Source organism: Gossypium arboreum, chromosome 4, assembly GCF_025698485.1.
Source record: "Gossypium arboreum isolate Shixiya-1 chromosome 4, ASM2569848v2, whole genome shotgun sequence".
Taxonomy (NCBI): domain Eukaryota; kingdom Viridiplantae; phylum Streptophyta; class Magnoliopsida; order Malvales; family Malvaceae; genus Gossypium; species Gossypium arboreum.
The window spans coordinates 73,742,984-73,749,779 of NC_069073.1; the positions used below are offsets into that span (position 1 = coordinate 73,742,984).

The 6,796-nt window shown below is 31.1% G+C and overlaps 1 long non-coding RNA gene across 1 annotated transcript; it reads right to left on the bottom strand.

Moving 5' to 3' along the window:
• Positions 1-2,538: 2,538 nt before the first annotated feature.
• On the bottom strand, positions 2,539-6,557 carry LOC108459797 (uncharacterized). Its single transcript, XR_001867411.2, has 4 exons — positions 6,107-6,557; positions 4,991-5,134; positions 4,782-4,857; positions 2,539-3,052 (listed from the first exon to the last, which is right to left on the bottom strand). It is a non-coding gene; the product is annotated as an uncharacterized LOC108459797 (long non-coding RNA).
• Between the last annotated feature and the right edge of the window lie 239 nt (positions 6,558-6,796).

Below are 6,796 nucleotides of genomic sequence, written 5' to 3' on the forward strand. Positions count from 1 at the left end.
AAATTCTATAAGGTAAGGAAATCATGTAAGACCATGTCAAGACATGGCATTGATGAGTTACTATAAGGCAAAGGTCCCATGTAAGACCATGTCAAGACATGGCAATGGTAAGTTCAAAAAGGAAAAGGTTTCCGAGTAATCCAAAGAGTAAGTCAAAGAAACGACAATTTGACAACATGAAGAAAGAGTACTGGTATGCATTTAAGGCTTATTTAATATTGAGATTGTAAGTAATTGAGATTATCAAGTATTAAGTAAGTGATGAGATTTCAGTTATGCTTGTGACACTTTATGACATGATTGGCAATATGCCTATATTATGAAAGAGTACTCATGTGTTAAGTGAGATGTTGCAGGTATGTAAGCAAGCTATTAAGTAAGGTGTCTTTTGTATTCTAAGCCTTTGATAAGGTTATCGATGAGTAAGATGGGAAAGTAAGAACTAAACATTATTTAATCAAATTATGACAGCATAGTAGTAAGCTAAATGGATTGCTAATGCTTATTATCTTACATGTGAACTTACTAAGCTTTATAAGCTTACTTCTTTCACTTTCCCATGTTTCGGATTACTTAAAAGCAAGCTCAGGTTAGAGGTCATCAGAGATCACTTCACACTATCGACTATCAAGTTACCAAATGGGTATCTTCGTTTACAAACGTTCTAGTTTATGGCATGTATAGGGACTTAGCCATTTTGTGTGTATGTCCTTATGATATGGCTAAAGAATGGTATGTAAATATTTGATAATGATTAGCTATTGAAATGGCTAATGAAGAACATGTTTCGGTGTTATGTATGCCTAAATGGTAGTTAACACAAAGAAATCATGAAAAAGTGAAATTAGCATTAAAACAGTATTGAATAGCAGCAGTGACATGATCTTGAAAAATCACCAAGAATAGTAGAAATGGAATTAGGTGATGAATGAAATATAGAATTAAATATTATTGATTCTATTTTCATATGAAAGAAACAGAGCAAGCAAAAGAAGTGTATATTAGGAGATATTTGAATTTTAGTGTGACAGGGCAGAGCGATTTCTAAATCCTCTATTCTGATTTTATAAATTCACTAAAATTTAAAAAAAAAAGAATTAGGAGTTATAGTTTATATTTCTAGATTCCTTAGTGAATCTACTTTCAAGAGAAACAAACAGAATAGTTATTTGAATTTTGTACAGGAAGAAAATTGATTCGTAGTGATGAGAGGTCAGAGTAGTTGAACAGTGCAACAGGGGAAACTTTAACTAATAAACTGTACTAATTGGCTAGACCAAAAATTCTGGAAAAATTAGTAAGAAGATATATAAGTCTAGTTTCAAGGAAAATTCACGAATTTAAATTTTGAGTTTTTTTACTCGAGTTATGATTTATTTAGTGACTATGACGCAGGTGGGCAGTTTTATAAGGAATAATGAAATAAATTGTTTTGATTTGTCTAAGGCTCCGTTTGTTTGCCAGTAAAACATTTTCCGAAAAATGATTTCTAAAAAATGATTTACTTTTCTGAAAATGATTTACTTTTCTAGTGTTTGGATGAATTTGTGTAAAATATTTTCTGTTGTTTGGCAGATTTCCCTGAAAATATTTTCCTGAAAAGCTGTTTTACATATATTAATAAATTTTATATATATTAATAAATTTATATTTTAAATTTTTTTCCATATATTGCAATGTTTTATTTATAAATAAATAAATCAAATTAAATATATAATAATACTCCATTATTAAGCTAGAATATTAAAACAAGCAAAGCAAAAAAATTATTTCTAATTGTGTTATAAAAAAAAAACAAAGATTGAATAATTATAAAAGGGTTCTCCCCATTTTTGGCTTATATAACAAACTTGTGCATGCAAAAAACACAACATGAGTGAAGCAAATGTACTGTTAATCCAAGAAACAATCAATTCAACCACAAGTATGTAAAAACAATCAATGACAACATTAATATTTTTTCTTCAATTTTACATAATTTTGATTACAAAAATAATAAATTTATCCATTAAAATTTACACATTTTGTCTATTTATATATATATATTTGTAACTAATTTTCTTATTATATTTTTCGAGGTTTTATACATTTTTCAATTATTTTCTAAAATAAGGATCGAATAAACAAAATATGTAACATTGAAGATTTATTTTGTTATTATGTCAATTAAAATTATATACAATTAACAGAAAATATTAATAGTCGTAATGAATTGTTCTTAATTGCTTACTTTTGAAATTAAAAGTTTAAATTACTCTTTTTAGAAGGACTAAATTGCTCAATGTCTAAATTGAGAGAGACTAAAAGATGGCTTTACACAATTTTGATTCAAAATACTAATCTGTTTATTTATGTATTATTTTCTAATTATAAATCCGAATCAATTAAATTCTATCTAATATCCAAAACAGTTAAATATCCACATTTATTATATAAAAATAAAAGTGAAAATCCAAGTATATTACGATATCCATTATACGAATTTGCGTCCGGAATATCAATATCTAAATCCACTAATAAAAATACGTTTCAGATCACTTTCCTCTAAATCTTTTAATCATTGTTCATTCAACCGGATTGCACATGAACAAGTTCACAAATCAAGAAGATTAATTCGAAACTGCAATTGAAATTTCAGCTTCTCACAAGACTCAAAACAATGCATCATGGCAATGCCTTAGGCATAAGTGTGCATTGTCCAAGTGACAATGCTAATTGTAATAAACTAGTGCACAAACCGGTTAACCAAACTAAGCAATTATCGAGAGCGCATAAATTGTTTTAATATGGAAATAAACTAAACAACTACACGTGGATAGACGAACTCGTAATGTCGACGTGTTAACACAATCCACAGAAGCAATAGTCCATTAGCGTTACGACCAGCTCCATATAAATGAGATCTTTGGCAAGTGCTAATTCGCCGAAATCCATCTTACAGTGGTTCAAGTTCTTACTTTCTTCTCAACCAAACAACCTTTCCTTCAATCTTTATGATCCTAGATAAGTCATCTAGTATTCAAGAAATTCTGCACTAGTGCACCTGCAGGATCTAGTGCAAACAAATGGGAAAAATAGTCCCAAATTAAAGCAGATCAGCTCAAATTGATAACATTTTACACTGAATCCAACAATGTCAGTCAAGCTAACTTATTTTTCTATGAAGCTCCACTTAGTTTAATAAAGTATATTGACAATATATAAGAGGTACTAATTGGTTCATGAAAATGGTAAGCATTCTCTTTCACAGCTCTGAGCCCTTTCTTTGTTTTTCTTGTTTAAGAGGAAAAATAAACAAAGAAAGCAAAAGAGCAAAAAACTCTTACCTAATCATGTCACTAATATAGAACTTGAATACATATTCTTTATGTTTTTCCAATCTCTAAGTATATTATGGTCGATCTCTGCCTTAACTTTCTACCGGTTTCCTAGCACTGGTTGTCTTTCCACACTCTTCATGAGTTTATTCATAGAATTCCATAGACAACAATTCTCAGTCAACTAGAGTGTCAAATGGTGTATATAAATAATTCTTTGAAACCATAAAACAATGGAAACTAAACTTATGCCATTTCTATTTGATTTCTTGAAAGAAATAAACTATTACTAATAGGAAAAGTTATTGTCAAATTGGGGGTAAAATGTCTTTGTCCTTGGATGTTAGTACAGGATTTAAACCTTATAGATAAATTTTCAGTGTCCATTTCAAACCGAAGTGCAGCATAAATTAAGTTTTTGAGACTCAGATAGGGAACTGAATAATGTTCCCACCTACTCAGACCAGATAAATTGAAATTAGCACACAGGATTGTTCAAACCAGACTAGAATTGGTCTATGCTAGTTAATATCTAATTTATGACTTACCATTTTATGTTTATACCATCATAAGTATGGTATGCAATACACATATGGTTTTGGTGTTATATGACTATATGGAAGGTAACATGAACCATTATAGACATACCATACATGGCATAAAAGAAATAGACATACACCACAAGTTGCCTTGAAATACTAACCATGCATACTACACATGCTTTTCTTACCTTTTGGGTCACAAAATGCAGTGTTTTTGGCATATTCCTATCAGAATTTAAATATTAGGATACAGTGAATGCACTATCTGTCAGAAAAGGCAGTTAATTTGGAGCAAATATATTTTCCATATATGAATTTTTATTTAAAGATGCAGGTATTAACTGTCCAAATATTGTGATGCCAATTGAATGGAAATTTGATACAAGGAGAGCACCACAATCTCTTATTTATAAAGTTGTTTGAGATCAACTATTTCTTCGCTACATCCATCTTGAGGAACTAGTATCTATATGGTAGGAAGAAATTGGCCATTATGATGCCATCTGATAAGAACTTAGATACAAGGAGAGCAGCACAATCTCTTATTTATAAGGCTTTTTGAGACCAACTATTTCATGATTGCATCGATTTTCAACTAGAAATGAACTGTTAATTCTACATAAATAAATCTTCCGTAAATGGATTCTTATGTGATATTTTAATATTTAATACTTGCATATTTACTTAAGAATCCATGTATGGAAAATTTATTTATGCTAAATTAACAGTTCATTTCTGACTGAAAATTGATACAATCATGAAATAGTTGGTTTCAAACGGCCTTACTTAAAAGTGAAGCAAAATTATGTAAAAGTTGGATGACTTCAACAAGGCTAATATGTTGTCACCAAGCACTGCCTCAATATCCCAGTTCAACTACAAGTATATTGCAAGCATTCAGTAGAAGAAATTCAAAGCTTACTTGTTCCTCTTTTATTCCTTCTTGACTCTGCTTCCTCATTTGCTTTCCTTACATCAATCAATGCCTTCTTCACTCCCTTCACATTAGCAAATTCAAATAGTCAAAGCTTAATATCTAGGTTTCAGCTATACTACATTGCATTAAGAAATGTGAGATAAAAAAGCATATATATAATGTGAGATAAAAAAGGATTTTTCATTGGTCACAACCTTGACATTAACACCAGAAATTTTTTGGGAACTTGTTTTGTTGGTGAGGATGAAGATATCAAAATCACCCTTACTCTGCAACTGCAATTCCAGTAGAGTATTGAATCTGCGTACGGCTTGACTTTCATGCAAGTTTTACAAAATCTAAAAGATAAAGCACAACAAATAGTAAACACTTGGATCAGCATAAGCAACCTTTCTTATTAACATATGTATAGAGAATAGTTGGAAGGTTACATTGTCTAACATTAACCAAAATCAGAAATCATGTAATCAGAATTGATTACATATGTATTCACTAACTTTTTAAAGGAAATATGAAACATAAATCTTTACTTATGTCCTATCGTATGAGCACTCATCGATGTTATAAACTGAATAATGAGGTTGAATGAAGCCCACCGTTGATCTTATGATTTAAAAATACAAAGCATGAAAGCAATAACAAGTCAACTGCCAGAAATAATTTGAGTATGAGCGTTATTATGTAATATCTGAGTTTTGGTACCCACCACAGCTTCATATGGATATTTTATGTACTCCAAAGCAGAATCATTTTGCTACTGTATTGATATATCAGAGTTTCCATTCAGTTTTCCTCCAAATTAATTAATATGGAGAATTTCCTAAACAATGAAGCTAAATGAAGCCCACCATTGATCCTATGAATAAAACCAACCAATAACTAGTCAACCACAAAAAAGAATCAGGTATGAATCTTGATATCTGAATTTTGGTACCCACCACAGCCTTCTATGGATATTTTATGAACTCTAAAGGAGAACCCTATTAAAAATGGCAGAAAAAAAGTATGATCATTTATATGATAAACCAGAAATTGTATCTCCTCAAAAGTAGACCCAAAGATGAAAAGGTGTACAACTATTTCAATCTTTTAGTCCCTCCATCCCTTTCTTCACCATTACTGCTAAAACTTCTTTTGTACCCATTAGGTCTCCTTGCATCTCCGCGAACTGATAATGTATATATATTCAACTAATTTTTGAAGGAAATATGAAACATAAATCAATGCATTGAGAAAATTCACTATTAACTATGGCAGGGAAGGACAAAAATGTGTATGGTAATATGAAAAATGAAATGAAACCCTCTTACCTACACATTTGGAAGACTTCATTGAGAACCTGTATCTCCACGAAAGCAGACCCAAAGCTCTAAAGGAATAAAATATATATTTCAATCTTTGAGACCCTGCATCCCCTGCACCATCATAGCTGAAGCATCGGTTGTGTATCACCATCAACTTCCTCAAAAATTGCATCTTCTACAAAGTAAAAACTGTCGTTGGATTCATCACTGCTCATCTCATTCAAGTTGGGGTTTTCACTGGATTCAACAATATAGCGAAAAGCTTTGATGAACGCCGGTGTTTGGTGTTGAGAATCAGTGTTGGCTGATGGCAAGCAGAAGACCAGGTGTCAAGGATAGGGGAAGGGGAAGGGGAAGTAGAAAATTAGTGTTGGCTTCAAATTTTCCTGAAAATGTCGTACCGAATTAGAAACGATAAGACATTTTCCAAAATTAAGGGGTTGTTTTCCTGTGTTTTGTAATTGGTTTTAAATTAAGAAAACAAACACTGAAAAATGAAGAAAATATTTTCTGGAAAATCAAATCCTTGCAAACAAACGCACCCTAAGTATTCGAAAAATTTTTAATGTTCCCGATTTGGTTCCGAACCGTTTTAACATGAATGTAAATAAATTAATTTTAAAAGAAAATTTTATGCCCTAAATTAGTAAGTTAAGTCAGGTAACGCATCGTGCTCGAGTCCGGCGACGGTTTCGG